The sequence below is a fragment of the Gouania willdenowi genome, chromosome 9 (genome assembly GCF_900634775.1).
Source record: "Gouania willdenowi chromosome 9, fGouWil2.1, whole genome shotgun sequence".
Lineage (NCBI taxonomy): Eukaryota > Metazoa > Chordata > Actinopteri > Blenniiformes > Gobiesocidae > Gouania > Gouania willdenowi.
In genome coordinates, this window is record NC_041052.1 from 27,150,863 (window position 1) to 27,167,931 (window position 17,069).

The following is a 17,069-nucleotide window of genomic DNA, read 5'->3' on the forward strand; positions in this document are numbered from 1 at the left end:
TTTGATGGTTGTTTTGACATGAAGCATCGACACATACTGTGTGTGTGTGTGTGTGTGTGGGAGTGTTATGAAAAGGAAAAAAAACAGTCACGTGTAGAATGAACCAAACAGTGTTGCACATATCTCATGCTGCCTCTCATTGAATATGGATTATTCAATGTTTCCATATCTCTTGGCTTTGATATTAAGGTTACTTATATCTTCTTACATGAGGGGAAAAAGTAATATTAAGTGACTCATAAATTGTCCATCCAGTAAATAACAGTAAATCTCGAGATGCATTGCCAACTTTGATGAGCAGAAAATGGGATGAGCAGCATTAGGGGGAGATAAATCCCCACATCTGAAGGATTATGGTTATTTATACAAATGCAAAACGCTTTTCAAACTGAAATGTAATTACATTATGAATATTAAAGATGATCTGGAATTCTAGCACATGCTGTATTGAAATGTATAACTTTAGTCTGCTTTTTCTTGCTTAAGTCATTTCTGTTAGGCGTTTATCTATCTCCTTCAAAAAATTGGATTTTTGTAGAATCTGAGCAGTTCAGTCTTTTCTTTGCTTATGTTCACGTTAAATATACATTTCCTTTCTTGTTAATTAAGGTTTCGCTACCTTTAAACCATTAATTATTTATCCATAGTGTAAAGTAATAAGTGATTAGGGTCTTGCAGCCATTAGCATGTCATCAGAGTCTGCTAGGGTGTATCCTAATCAACAGCAATGATAATGGAGGCCTGTCTAAGCTCCCTCGCTGTGGCATTGACCACTGAGTGAATTATCCAGCTGACGGGGAGCAGCAGCACAGCTCGGGTGGAGGATGTTGTTTATATGCCAATGAGAACCCATGCCTCATGCCAGTGGGAGGCGTGTTGGCATGGTGCAGCTGCCTATCACCTAATTGTGAATCATTTAGCTTTCACTTGACATACATTCAAAATAGAGCAAAAGGTGGTCACCTATGTGAATGCAATCCAAAACTAATCGCGAGGAAATCAGACATGATTGCAATGTGTTGTGTCAAATGTATTTTATAACAGTGTCCACATTTAGACGTTATGGTAAGTGTTGGGATAACAAGGGCTTGGATCTATTGAAAAATGACTCAACAACAAAAAGATTTTGTTGTTGAGTCATATTTTTTTTTCCAATGCTGCGTAGTCTTGCTTTCCTTAATACTGTAGTATGGACAGTGTTTGTTTTGATATTTGCTTTGTATTCTAAAAGAGAACAAGGAAGATGAATCCAGACTTTATATAATAGTGGAGTAAAGTTCATAATAATTTTTGTGATACTTAGCTATTTTGTGTGATGCCTCAATATTTGATATTGCCTGTGAATACAAGTTCAGGTTTTGGTGTGATTCAAGGAGATATGTTATTACTATTGTAATACAAGGTATAAGCCATTTCTACAGAAAACTGATGCAGTTAATGTTACTTCTGTCTAAATCTCAAGGATAGTGATGTATCATAGCTTTGTGTAAAAGCTTAGACCAAAGTGAAAACAGGTCTTCCATACACTCTTTATGCAGATCTAGTCACAGGCTGCTGAGGCATAGCCTAGTGCTATGAGAGCTCAAGACTGGGTACAGCCTGCACATGTTGCTGAACTATTACAGCTCTAACAAACATTGACAAAGTCAGGTACACACAAATTAATTTTCATGGTTGACCCCAACACACATTTAATTGACTGTGGGAGGGAAATGGCATGCCCATTTAAATTCACTCTTCCTGAGGGTTGTCACACTGCACTGTAACAGGCCCAGTGGGATAAAGAGATGAAACACAGAACTGTTGTAAAAGTACCCCAAAGTACCAGTTTTTATAGATATTTATACATCTATATTGAAAGCTGTCATACGAACACATTTATACCAATTTCACATGACAAAAATACCTTCACAGCCTGCACCACAAAGCTTATTTCCCTTAGTTATCCCTGTGGATAATTAACACTGAACATCTAGGCCAGGGGTGCCCAATCCTGGTCCTCAAGGGCCCCTATCCAGCATGTTTTAGATGTTTCCCTCTACCAACAAACCTGATTCAAATGATTAACTCACCATCAAGCTCTGCAGAAGCCTGATAACGATCCTGGTTTCACATTAGTGAAAAAACCTACTAACAGTCACTCACTTTGAACAACATGGTAAAATAGATTATCATGACATACAGATGGCAGCTTAGACAAAGAAGAGGGGGCCTGGGTTACAGAAAAATATTGAGGAAAACCAACAGGGAAGTTCTTGAACTAAACATGGAGAAGATATAAACAACAAACACAGGATTTCATGACAGCAGTGCGTCAACCATAGCCGATCTCCGATCTCTCAAGTTTTATTCATTTACTTTAATTATACAGCTTTTTCATCATGTTTTACACAACAGTGAAATATGTTCTAATGCATGAGTGCTTCTTTTCTCTTACCAGCACAAAACAGCTAATAGGCCACAATGAAGTGAAAATAAGATGACATGACACTCATAGGAACATTTTACTGTTTCTACAAACAGCTGTTACCACTTAAAGCTCAAATCAATCTTCAGTGCTGAAAAGTGTTTGTACCACTTTTAGTCACATAGATGTAGGTCTGCAATGAAAAAAAGGAACATGAATAAAACCTCTTGATTTATGACCCACTATGTCTCTGTATTCACCACAAAGAAAGCTATTAGAAAAATTGGGAAGACAGTTTTTCAGGTCTACGTACAATACGGTCACCATTAGCTACCATTCACCAGCTGTCTTAAAATATTGTGTAAAAGTTAATTTCTTGCTCATGTAATGCTGACAAATGCATTTGTGGGCTTAATTTCATAATTTGAGAACTCTATGCACATGATGTGGGGGATCTGCCATGTTTAATCATACAAAAATCCTATCAGAAGTAATCAGTCAGGGTACAGTATCCAGTTTATTTTTGCTGTTGAAGACACCTACTAATGTTGTCTAGAGTGTTTGACTCTACATATCACTCTACATATGTGTCACTATATGAAACACTACAAAGAAGCAGCGACTGACATTCATGTGAAACCCACATTCAAGTGTGACATGGATCGTGAGAAATTCTTTGCTAATCCCCTCAACAAAAGAAGGTTCATCAAGGAACTTGCAAAGACTACATCCACACTTTATGGTCAGTGTCGCAGAGGATGATCCTGATTACTTAATAGCAACCCATGCCCTCATGATGGCTGAAAAAGAAACTATAATTACAGGAACAGATGATAGTGATGTGTTTATTTTACTTCTTCATCGTGCAACACAGCAGCAGTATGAAGTTTTTTACAGACCAGAGCCAAAATGGATAGCAGTGAAAGAAGGACACTGCTGGGCAATCAAAAGGGCACAGGCATTTCACAGTCCTTTGCATAGTGACCCACTTGTTCTTCTTGCTGCATCAGGATGTGACACAACCAGCCATCTTCATGGACTTGGGAAAGCAACAGCTTTCAAACTTTTCATTAGTGTATGTCAGAAATCTCAATAATCTTCATGGATGCCAATGCAGTTGATACTTAAGATGTCAAAACAATCAGCTCATATTATACATGCTATAGTCAGTTCAGTTTTATTTATTTATTTTAAACTCAAAATGAATAAAAAATACATGTAATACGTTTAATAATTACATGCAGATTTGAATGAACATTTTTTTTTATTTCAACCATATAAATTTCAACTTCATTTATTAGTTTTTTTTTATTGCTTATATGCTTTTATTCATGTACTCTTATCATGCACCAAACAACACTAGAAGTAATTAATAAGTATTTCTAATTTGCACAAATACTTTGCAGTTCATAAAAAAAAATAATAATAAAAAAAGTCTTCAGTATCACGATATTACCCAGAATCGTGATACTTTGTCTGGTATAGTATCGTGGTTACTCATTTTTGGTATCGTGACAACTCTAAAATGTTCAACATGCATGTACCAAATAATCCAAATCCACCATATGGGTATATAATGAGATATACACTTCTAATATAAATAAATATAAATATACTGAAAAGGATCTGTTACACATCATTCTGGAAAAGTACATATTTGGTTCATGTTACAATTTTGTGTAGACAAAATTGGGCTGATGCCAGGTCTCTGCTCAATTACTTTGGCAGGTAGCCAGTCTGCCCAAATACCAAACTGGCATTCCTCAAGAGGAAACATGGCTATTCTTAGACAGCCTAATCTGGAGATTTGACTTCAGTTTATATTTATTTGTTTATGTGGCACACTATTCAAAAAAATGTTAGGGGCCTCCTGAGCTCTTAAAGCTGGGGGAAGTGTCTGATTTTTTTGGGCTGTGTTGCAGCTACGCTGGCCCATATCCAAACTACACTAGCCAATGAGTCACGTCTCTAACCATATCAGCCAACAGCCCCCCGGTCCCCAATATTCCTGATTAAACCAAGATGCTCACTCAGCTCAACAGGCCAAAATACTTTTACTCTTTTTTTAAAAAGCAAAGGCATAATAATGATATTTTTACATATACTAATTTGGAAATGCAAATGTTCTGTTTCTCTCTTTCTTACCAAAGGGGTTTTCTGCTTTTAGATTGTGTGAGCTAAAATAGGAAATGTGGTGTGAAAAGAAGATGTAATTTATGCCAAAGTAATGGTCACCAGCGGGATACAGACTTTGCCTCACTTATATAATGAGGTGACATTAAGTAATTAGATATTTTTTGACATGTTGTACTGTGGTCAGTACTGTATGATCTTTTCCAACCAGACTGACAATGATGGTGAAACGCTTTTATATCCAGAGCATAATTATTTATCAGTTAGTTGAGACATTAATGACCTGGTGGGAGGTAAGAAGATGACCTTTGAGACTAGAAGATCTACAAACTACAAAGTCAAGCTGTCCTTTTCTGCTAGAAAACACTTATTTACACCAGACGCAAAACATTTGATTGAATCTCTATAATCTAAATATTGATTTTTTTATTTTTTTTTGTGCATCAAAATCTTTTGTTGTTTAATTCTTGACCTGTGCGCTGCTCGCGGCCACCATTCATTGTGACAAAAGTTCATAATTTAAATCCAAATATCAGAGTTTTATTTAAGATGTTATATTGTGACTATATTTACAGGAATTATGTTTTCCTGAGAAAACCTTTTACTGTTCAAATCCACACAGAAATCTAACAGTATGGATGGATGTATAGTTTTATTTCATGGTAGCACTTTTTTTCCCCTTGTCTGCACAGGCTGTCAAAGGTCAACACTACAAGAAGTGGAATAATTACGAGACAGCAATGCGTGTTTTGTTATTGCAATGAAATAAATTGATTTATTTTATTGCTTAATTGTGACCATCACCAGTCCTCCCTAAGGAAGGGTAAGAAACATTTTATTATAGGGAGGATATAAAAAGGGAGAGCAGTGTTACACCTAGGTGGAGGGGGAGGGGGAAGGGGAATGGAGCAGGGAGGAGAGACTTAAGGCAGGAAATAGAAAGGGTGGTGAAGAATAGATTATTTTACAGTGAGTGAAATGTGAAGTTGTAGTAGAACATATTGTGCTTATTATGTTGTGTAATCAAGCCAGTCTGGTGACAAGTGTGGACAGAGGGAGGGAGTGAGTGGTAGTACCTAAAGCAGGTATTTCGGATCAACATGTCTAAAGTTAAACCCAGTATGAGTTTTATCCCACATCCCAAGGCGTGCCAGTGCATCGTAGACCAGTGTATGTGCAAAAACCGCTACAGCAAACCCAGGAGCCGCCTCGGGCCTGCAGATGCAGCCAGGCCAGCAGAAACAGTGGGGGCCAAGGAGCCCCAGGCCAACCCCCCACGGCCGAGCAGCCCCCCAGATGCCCCCGAGAACCCAGGCTGAGAAGCAGTCACCGCCCTCTACACACACATCCGAGAAAACGCCAAGGAGCCGAGCACCCAGCGCATCCCATCACCGACCCCAACCCCAAGGCCCCACGCCAGCATCCCGCCCCCCCAATAGGTTGGATGGAGAGCACTGCTCCCCATCCAACCTATATGTATATATGTGTATGTGGTGCAATAGCTCCGGAGGGTGGAAGTGGTGGTCCCACAACAAATCAGTTGGTCAGCAGTTCACTCCAGCATTAACACCAGCAAATCATCACACAGACTGTGCCAAATCAAAAGGGACATACATTCAGGCCTTATTAACTAAACAATAATTATCAATCTGTAATTATATACAATTGAAATGGATAGCAATAAAACAAAATTAAAATTTAGTTCTCTAAATAATCCATTTACAATGTATAATACACACAATATCAACAGACTTCAATAAAACATACCTGCAACATGGGACAACAAATAGGCAGCTTCTTAATATCAGTTGGTCACCAGTTCACTCCAGCATTAACTAAAAACAGGGTCACACATTAGCAAGTAAGACCACAGTGTGCACAACACTGCCTGCATCTCAGCTAGTTAGCAGTTATCTTCTGTTAGCATTGATTAAGCTAACAGCTCAGTTTCAAAGTTCACTATTAACTATTAAAGAAACACATCAACCTAAACTACATGCTCACTTTACCATAAACACTCTGTGATTAAACATCATGGCTTCAACATTCTCTATGGACTTTAAAACACGTTTTAACAGGAATGTGACTGGTGAACAGGAGACCAACTTACCACCAGCAGACATCACACAGACTGTGCCAAATCAAACAATACGCAGCATTAACATCCACTGGGATTTTCAAAATAAAACAACATAAATAATAATATTTGCTTCCCAAACTTTACAGGAATTTAAAAACGTATTTACACTGTTACACCTAACTTAAAGCTGTTGTTATTATACCTTAAACAAAGTGTAGCCATGCTTTGCACTTTAGTTGCATTTCTGTAACACACTTGCTCCCTTCTGTTACACACTTGTTCCTGCACACTACACACTATTTCATACATAAGACACTTAGTTCAAAAAGGAAATCTCAGGGTATCATCTATTTGAAACACAACACATATTGGATAATTGAAAATACTTAAACACACAACTGAAAATACTTAGTGACAAAATTGAACAACAATCAGCCAGCTACAAAAAGTTCTCAGTTTAGCCATTTTGTGAATTTTGCACTCATGGAGGCAGAGAGAGGTAGAGGAAAAGGATGACGGAGAGAGAGGACATGGTCGAAGAGGCCATGCAAAGACAATTATTTCAGATGACATCAGAGCAACCTTGTTGGACCATCTCATAAACCATGGTCTGACTATGAGGGAAGCTGGGCAGAGAGTTCACCCTATTCTAAGCCGGTTCACAGTTTCATCCATAATAATGACATTCTGACTAGAAAACAGGTATGTCTTCAACTCTCTACTCTACTCAGACTGTATCTAAAGTATTTACAGTACTATACCATATCACCATACTTCATGATGCATTCGTACAGGATAGACCAGAGCAGCCCAGGTTTGTTGTTGCCTGAGATAATGTTGGTTTCCATCGGGCTGCTCTGGTTCAGAACTGGTTTACCAACCATGATCCATTTGAAGTTGTGTACTTGCCCCCGTTACTCGCCGTTTCTAAATTCTATATTGGACTTTGCTTGGATTCTGGGATTCAGAGGTGTCCGTGTGTGTGTGTCCCAATGAATTTGAGGTTGTTCTGTGCTCTCGGGGTTTTGTATGCTGCTGATTGTGCTAAGCGTAACAATGACAGAGTCTCTAAGAAGAGACCTTGTCAAATGTTGTCAGTGTACAATGGTATCTGGTTCACCAGTTCAAATCTGACATGGTTCATAACTGTAGGATGTTGAGCAAATGTATGTCACTTTGTATAAAAGAGTCTGCTAAATGAAATTTTAATCTTGTCATCTTTTCTCTGTGTGAATCTGCGTAGGTCACCCACTTTGATCACACCACCATTTTGTATATCCAATCATTTGATTACAGAAATACATTTGTATGCTTGGTGTATTATGAGCTTTTCAGCTCTATAACATACCTTCTTCCAATCTTTCCAGAGCAAAGTGCAAGCAGTAATTAATTTTTTGAGGTCAAACAAGTAGTGCAATGAAGATGACTGCCAACAAAGCCTATAAACACAATATGGGGATATAGGGATTTATTCTAACGTTATTCTGTTTTGATAGTGATTAAAATGAAAGCTGTGACCAAGGGCGTAAGGTTTTTTTGAATATTGGGGGGTGGAGTGGGGGATGGGTGTTTGAGAATGAATCACCTCCGGTGTAAAGTGTTTTTGAAATGTATTGTTATTATTGATAGTAAAGCTAGATTTTTGTGTGTGAAAAGCACAGTATACACTTTGAAAAGGTAAATTTACGAGGTACACCATTCTCTAACCAGGTCCATGATTATTTCTATTAAGATATTATTTTACAAATTTGAAGGAAGTGTACAAGATGGACAGGCCAATAAGTGAAGCAGCACTGTTTAGCTGATTGATTTTTTTAGCTTGTGTGCAGCATTAGCTTTTGCAGCTAACTCATCACTTCTACTTTTGAGACCTAAAGCGGAAATACTGAACCAGAGCGAGAGTGTGAAAAGGCTTGTAAGGTGTGAAAAATTCCTCTCCCCCTCCCCTGCTGAGTCCTCCAGCAATGGTCACATTGCTTCATTTACAAATGAAAGGATGCTGATTGTTGGTGTCAGTTTGAGCTAAGGGTCTTTTGACCCATTGCCGGGACTTAGAAGGGGTCTGGAAAATCCTGGGACTTCTAGTGTTAATAGATTTTGGATTTGGTAAATTGTCTTTTGACAGCATTTTTAAAAAACTTTTAGTTGCATATATTTATACATGGCTGACTTTGTGTCTAATGTCATGGAAACAATTCCCTTTGCCAAGAAATCTGAGTTTTCTTCTCTTAATGTGCCACTTCTCACTTCCTCACACCGCCTCAATGGGTGAACAAATGTTCTGCTTATTTATTGCTGCAGTGTTGACACAGCTCTAACTGCAATAAATCACTTACCAAGAAACCCTCAAAAGAGTTACATATTTTCGTCCTTATTAAGTCAATCAAACAAAATTTCATGTTATATTTTGAAGCACTTAAAAATGACAATGAAAGCCTTTTAATTCGAATTGCACAACATTTAGCAGAGAAATGCTAAAGGTTGGACCTTCTGCTTTCAAAAATATATAGTATATTACAATGTGCATGACCCTACGAAATAGGAATTATGATTCATTTTCAGTCAACAGATAGAAAATAATTTAAGTAATAATAATAATAAACTTTATTTATAGAGCACTTTTCAAAAACACACGTAGCAAAGTGGTTTCCAAAGGCAGCTTCACAATTAAAAACAAAAAGCTACAAGGCAAACAAAGACAGAAACAGCCGAATCATAACATAGCAATTTAGAGAATAATTTAAGAACATATCTCAAAAACATAAAAACAAGTAAGAAATTACTTAAAATCAGGAAAGGTTCCCCAATTAAAGTATGTTTTAATAAGTGATGTAAATAACGTTACAAAGTCAGCAGACCTGATCCCTTCGGACAGTCCAGAGTATTTAGTTTTTGAACAGAAAGCCGACCTTTGCCAGAGGATCTCAAAGTACATGGAATTATGTACGGTACAAAAAGCTCTGTGACAGAAATTGGGGCAAGGCCATTTAGGGCCTTAAAAGTAATCAACAGAACCAAAAAGGAGAGTTCATGGCCATGGTTGTGTATACAGAAAGTGACAATACAAGTCAACACTGTGTAGGCAATGAAAGGAGTTTGTAATGTAGTGTGCAGTGATTTTTCTTATTTCAATCTGATCAGTCGCAACATTATGAACAATGACAGGTAAAGTTACATACGTTTATGATTAGGGTTATTGTTAGGCAGTTGATACATAAAAGAAAATGAAAAAAGGGTTTTAATCCGCTCTTCAAAAAAGGGTCGGGATGCTGTTCTTTGGGATTTTGTTTGTTGAGATATTGTCCATAGGGACTTTGTAATGGATTCTGCGCACAGACAGAAACTACGTAACAAGCAAAACCCCTGTGGAGGAGGTGCTAAAACCTTATTACTCAATCTCTCACACATGAACACAATCCAGGTAGTGAATGTGAAAAACATGGTGGCTCCGAGTTTCGCATAGACAAAGCTGTGACAGAGAATAAAATAAACTCAAAATCGAACTGATCAACAGAACTAGCGATAAGCGCACATGTTTTGGTTTCTATTTAGATAGAAGGAACAGTCCTAAACTTGGAATATTGACAGTTTTCTCAGATTCCTTTGAAGCAAAGTCTTAGTTCCCAATACGCCCGCAGATCATCAGATGTCTTGTTCAGCTCAAGCCTCATAGTGTCAGAGATCTCACAGTGAAATTACTTATCTGCGTGTCTGCCTTTTTAGAGGCTAATTGTCCCTTTTTTGGCTTAGAAATGTCACACTGTTACAGACTTTGATTTAACCCCATCAGTTGGTTAAAAGGGACGTGACTCGGGATGCATATCCTTAGAATTTTGTCATTACCGATACTCCTTACCGATGTCGATATTTATCGGTACCCTTATTGCCATTATTGGTATAACTATATGTAATTTGGTGTAATAAAATATGTGAAAATATTTATTTTTTTATTACCATTTGCATTACCACAAAGGGGGTAACACAAACAATGTAACGTAACATCTCACATCAAAGAAGGCTTTAATCAACACCTGCCTTTTCATCCTTTAGTAAGCCAACTATTTCTGGAGTGCACAGTACTGCCAAACAAAGTAGCAGCAGACCATGCATACAGTGATGCTGATAAAGTGCCTTTAAAGGAATGCAATGCTTCAACAGATGCTAAAATGATTTTTAGAAATAAAAATAGATTAAAAATAACAGAGAAATGATGAACAAATCTCTTGGCTTCAACCAAACAGGCTGCAAATGAATATATGTAAACTGAAAAATGTGGTGCTTCTCCCCTCGTATTTGGTCAGTTTTAGTTTAGGAAAAACCAACATGTTTACTTTCTCTGTTGAAGAAGCCTGGATACAGAGGTAGCTGGAAGGCAGCTGCAAGAGTAGGGGGAGTGTGTCTGTCTTACCCCACCACCAGGGGACAGGGTCAGTAGGGATAGGGAGAAGACCTCTTGAGCTCTTTGAGTCTTTCTCAAAGTGATAGTGGTGCACTGTGCTGCTGTTGACTGAGCCTCCTTTGCAGTTGTCGATCTCCTACTGTGAAGAGCTGGTTTTGAATGCTGAAATACACAACATATTTTTGTAGTCAAGTTTATTGCTTTTTGCTGCAACACAGCGTAAGATCACAAAACGATGTCTGACTTACATCATCGTCCTCCTCTTCTTCATCATCATCGTCCTGAGCCGATAGTGGTATCATTTGTCCAGAATCTTAGTGGTCCTCCTATATCGACCCAATTATGAACTGGTACCAAAAAATACCGGTTCTCTGTATGCATCCCTACTCACACTTGTACGACACTTGACTGCACCACAGACATGCACGGGTGTGTGAGGCAGTAGTTAGCTCAAATTAAGACACTGCAAGAGGCTTGAGAGAAATTAAAAAAAAATTAAGCATTGGTTAATACCGACCAAAGACAAAAAACACAAAGGCCAGTGGAGAGGGCAACAGAGGAGAGCGGAGACATACCGCTACAAACACACATAACCTTGGTGGCTCGGGCGAGAGACGTTTACAGTGCAATAGTGTTCAAATGTTAACACTATTAAACATATCTTGACTAATTGTTCTGATAACATGTAACATGTGTTGCTGTTAAGCCTGTGTTTGTTTGAGGTTGTAGGAGGATGAGCTTGGACAAGGAGTGATAAGATTTATAATATTAATTATTATTAATATTACAGTAATTTGCCAAGAGGTGCCATCTGAAATTGAGTTAAAGTGTTTCAGATCACTTAATTAGTTATTAATACCTTGTCATCCAGGGTTGTGAACTCTTGTCAAGACTGTCTACTCTCCATATAACAAACCTTATGATTGTAATATTTTCATAAACCACAGACAACTTCTCAAAGTATAAACATTTATTATTCAAAACAAGTTAAAACCTACTAACACAATAAAGCTAAAAGAGCGCTACGCTCACTAAACTAAGGATAAATGTATATACACTTTCAAGGTAAAAGCTTAGTAGAGAAAGAAAGAAGGAAGGAAAGAAAAGTAGCATGATTTATGTCTGTGCGTGTGTGTGTGTGTGTGTGTGTGTGTGTGTGTGTGTGTGTGTGTGTGTGTGTGTGTGAGCTATGATAAGATCAGTATAATAATGTGGCTGCAATTATGTTAGGCCCGATTAGAATTTCAGATCCAGAGTACCTCGGTTCTGATGGGTCCGTGGTCGGTGATCCTTCTCTTGTGGCAGAGCGGACTGGCGAGAGGAGTCTGAAGCAGCAAAGCGTGGCTCTGGACCACTGGAGTGTGTCCGAAAGGGTCCTTTCCTGGACCTGGTTCTGGCCTGTGTTAGGCTGGTCGGTTCTGTTCCTTGTTTAGCACGTTTCACAGCTCGTTCAGTCAGCAGGTTTCCACTGGTTCTGACCTGTGTTAGGCCTGTCTGGCCTTTGGTCAGCGTGTGCAGGCTTTGTTCTTGTTCAGTTTTCAGCTCTTTCAGGCGTGGTTCTTGTATTGGTTCAGCTCCTTCAGGCTAGGTTCTTGGTTCTTGGTTCAGCATCTTCAGTTGGAACAGGAGTTTTTATCTCTGGACGTGCAAGCTTGTTTAAAAGGTCTAATGAAAGAAAACACTTTGTTACAAAGAAAATAAAAGATTAAAGGAGACGTACATAACACTGCAGTGGGCATCTTAGCGGCCAGCACCAAAATCCAATGATTTGAATTTTGCGCTTTGGTTTTGTCGCGATCTAAGCAATTCTATTGGTCGACGTGTTTTCGGGAGGCAATTAGATTGCTTTGGATGTTCTGTGGGTTGTGACAATCATGTAAGTGTGATAAGGAATGAATGCATGAGAAATCCTTTGGAACAAGAAATATGAATATAACTGAGAAACCAGTTAGATTATAACTTTCCAAACGAGACAAAAGCAGAGATCATATTTTCCTGGTTATTGTGGCACCAAACATGATTGACTTTGTGCAACGTTAATGAGAGATATTCCTTAGGAACACTTTTACTGTAAAACAATTATATGATCTTATTCTAAGGTTGTCCTTGACTTCCTGTGAATAAAACAGTTATTGACAGTGTAGAAAAATACATTTCAAACTTTTATCAGAAGTTTGTGTCCGCTTTTGGAATGTTTCATTGTTAATTCTTGGAGAACAGTAAAGCACAAAGCAAAGATTCTGCCATGTGCTCACAGCAGGGGGAAGGACAAACAGTCATGAATTCCTGTTCTCAGCTCTTTGTCTCTGTTTGTAAGGGGAAAAAGTGGGAAACTTCCTGACCAATTAGTCAAGAAGTGTGCTGTGGTATCTGTCAGACATGACCATGGTAATAAATGCAAGAGTCCTGTGTGCACATTTTCTTATGTTTTCAGTCACCACCTGGTGACCACCTGGTGAAGCCCAGATCCCCCGTTATTTTGGGGGATGTGGGCTGAAAAATTTGGGAACATCTGATTCAACATCTGAACTATGCAGACTATTTTTGATGTGTTCATAAAAAATACATGAAAAGCAAAGCTCTAATTCAGAAATGAGTGGAGTGGAAAGAAGAGTTTCTTATACATAAGGGGAAAGACTATTTGATGGTTTCATTCACCAATTATTGCAATGGAAGAATTGAAATGCCGTATGTGAGTAGTTAGGTGATAAAGTGACTGAACTGGTGGTCCATACAGGAGTGCCCTATAAACACTCTCACGCTTCTCTTTATTGAACTTTGTTATTCCCAGTCGGCATCCAATGAACAGAGCTGCAATAACAAAGACGTGTTAACATTATTTGTAGCACTGAAGTCTGAGAAGTGCTTTTATTATGTCACATCTAAGTCTAAAATCACTAAATTAAAGCAAAAAAAAAAACAATTTTGAGCAAACAATGTGACTCAAAATGAAATGACGAACGGTAGATTGCGGATTAAAAGCAAAGAAAGTGGTTCTTAGTGAGAAGAATATCATCAAGGCTTGAAAAGTATGCAACACATATTTTCGAAATTGTAAGACAATGTTGTGCAAAATATTGCCAGCATCACTGTGTGAGTGCCAATCTGTCGTTATTGTCTCCTGAGGAGCATTCTTGAAATCATCTTGCGACCCCCACTCGGCGGATCGCGCCCCCCAGGGAGTCGGGACCCCTAAATTGGGAAGCACTGAATTAGACGATGGGGTATTTTCAGCTCAAATTCCCTTTAAGCAGAGAACAGAGTAATCTGCTACACAAAGTGCAACACAAGATGATGGGTAAAACTTGGGTTTAAATGGTGATGGTTCTCTGGATCTTGACCAAAGCAGACCTTAAAGGTAGGGTAGCTAGCTTGATTTTTAATGTAGCTTCCCTGACAGCTCCGCATTTACCCCCATCGCCCCTCCCCTCTGTGCTCCGTCATTTAGAGTCAAGACTCTAAATAGAGCCTTGATTCTGCTTAAAAGAGGGCAAAAATATGTGTGCACTCTTGCTTTCATCTTGCATATAATTGACTTCAGTTCAAAGATGGCACTTAAGCATGATAGATTTCAGGTCTTGGGGCAAAATCTGTAGCAGGAACTAAGCCCATTGGAAATATTCTGAGCGCAAATCAAATTAAATTGGGTTTGGAAGCTGCTGTAACAACCTTGTTCTTCTTTTCCTGTTCATTTTCTTTGCAGATACCACAGCCGCTCAGTGCTCTGGCCCTACACAGGTATGAGCAGTCGGTTCTGGATTACTGCCAAGCCCATCTGTCGCTGCTCCTCCACATGGGTATGGAACCCTCCAATCATGAACTAGGTGGGCAGGTGCCAGCTCTAACCCACCTAGGCCCAATGGCTGGCTTCCCCTCTGAGTCCTCTCTGCCTTGCTTCTCGTCCCACTCCCACTGGTGAGGCTTAAAAGGAATGAAAAGCTGTGTGGGACGGAGTTAGGAATGGTACAGAAGCAAAAGAGACAATTACTCCACTGCAGAGCATCCTGGACTCTGGGTAATGTAAATGAAAATAGTTCTTAGTGGAAAATAAAAGGTGCAGCTGTATAGATTAGAGAGCATCTGACCTCCAACATCCTCAATTTGCAAAAGAGGCTGAACAGACTCTCCACATTTTGCTTTGCCTCTTTAGGAGTGTTAGTGAAAATAATTTAAAGATTTCATGTGTTAATCTTATTAAATATATTCTGCCAGCTTTTTAATAATATTGGCTGCAGAGGTAAAAGTAATCAAATGGAAGATGTTACAAACAGAGGCAAGAAAAGAGCAGTCAGGAGGAAGAAGACATGAAAGATTGACAAAGCAAAAAGGTTGTGAGCAGCTTATTTCTGAGAATGCTGTCCATCATTTGGAGCCTCTCAGGTACCTCTGACGTGTTATTCATTTTAAGAAAAGAGCCACTCAAATTAAATCACCTAAGAAAAGAGAAACAAGTCTGAAACTAAAAGGCGTCTATTTTTATATCTATTGTACAGCTCTGCAAAGTAAAGTATAATTTACATAGTGGCTATTAGGTATCTCAACAATGTTTGTTGTTGATCACCTTTTAATTATTTCATCAAGGTGAAGAATTAATGGTGAAAACACATTCTGGTGCCCTCGGACATTCAAATATTTACTTTTTGTTGTTCAAGTCAAGCTAATTATGTTGTAATTGTTTTTGTTTTAGTAATGTGTTCAGGCAACTATCTGAGTGTGCACTCATATAACTGTGTGTGTGCTTTTTATAAGATGTAATATGAAGATGTATAATAAATAAACTGTAATTGACCAACACTTGTGTTATTCATCAGAATGAGCGCTATCTTTCCTAACGCTCTGCTGTTTTGAGATGAATGTGTGGCTGAGGCTAAAGAGAAGTGCGCTCAAGGCCTGACTGTTGAATAATGATATGCGTCTGGATTTTCTTTTAGTTACCTTCGTGTTCACCACCCTGATGTTAATCTTTGCCTGTTTTCTTTGTGTGTGTGTGTGTGTGTGTGTGTGTGTGTGTGTGTGGGGGGGGGTGGGGGGTGGGTGGGTGGGGGGGGGACTGATGTTCGATGTAACACAGTTAACTGTGAACAAAAACTCTGTTCCTTTTAAATGAAGAAACATTTTACATGATAAGAGAGAGACCGACTAACAGATGTGATGAGTATGGCTTTACAAAGAGCTTCTAGGGGATAGGGAAGTGCCTCTCCATTCCCCACCATAACAGGAAGGTGGGTAGGACCACATATTTGGGCCTGTCGGGTGGGGGCCTGATCCCTCTGATGATGGCTGGGCCATCGTGTAGAATGCAAATAAATCGGGATGGTGCAGTCGGGCATGGTGGGGCGGTGGGTCTCGGGGGGCGTGGCCGGGGGCTCTCTTCGCGGGGTCTCTCCAGGCAGTGTCGGCCCGGCGGGGAGTGGGGGTGCCTCTTCCCTATGGGTGTCGCTTGGTCCATGTCTCGTCTCCTGGTCGCCTTGGGGGCTGTCCTCGGTGTGTGCAGGCCCGGGGCGGCCTGTCTCGCCGGCGTGGGGGGTGGGCGAGCTGGGGGGTGCTGGCGTCTGCGTCGGGGCTGGGGCAGGGTTGCTTGGTGCTTCGAAATGATGCTGTTTGCTGGGGGGGCGGTGCTAGCTGTTCCGGTGGTTGCGGTTGCCGTCGGCTGCCTGGTAAGTCTGTCCTGCTATCTGCGGATTGGTGGGTGGGTTCCGGGGCGCCCTTAGTTGGGGACTGCTGTTCCGCACTGGGTGGGTGCCGTTGGGGTGCCTCCTTCCTGCGGTGGTGCCCGCCGGTCGCTCGTGCGCCGGTGGGTGGCATTGCCTTGTGGCTTGCGCTGTCCGGTGGGCGGCGGGGCCAGGGCTGCTGTCCTTGCACCATCTGGGGCTGTGCGGTCGTGCTTGACTGTGGCCGGTTCGTGGGCTGGGTTGGGGGGGGCGCTCCCCGGGGGGCTTCGCCCGGGGTCTCGCCCTTCGGGATTCCCGGTCCCGGGGGTGCTCTTGGGGGCCGGCGGGCTTTTCCGGCAGGTTTGGCCGGTCCTGGCAGGGGTCTTCTGGGGTGGGTGG

General features: G+C 40.2%; 1 protein-coding gene across 1 annotated transcript in view; it reads left to right on the top strand.

The window, feature by feature from the left end:
* The window catches only part of LOC114469904 (leucine-rich repeat transmembrane neuronal protein 4), a 144,420-nt gene extending 128,804 nt beyond the window's left edge, over window positions 1–15,616 (top strand). The window contains exon 3 of the mRNA XM_028457796.1: window positions 14,723–15,616. The gene's annotated coding sequence lies outside the window, so the exon portion shown is untranslated. The remainder of the gene's footprint in view (window positions 1–14,722) is intronic.
* The last annotated feature ends 1,453 nt before the right edge of the window (window positions 15,617–17,069 follow it).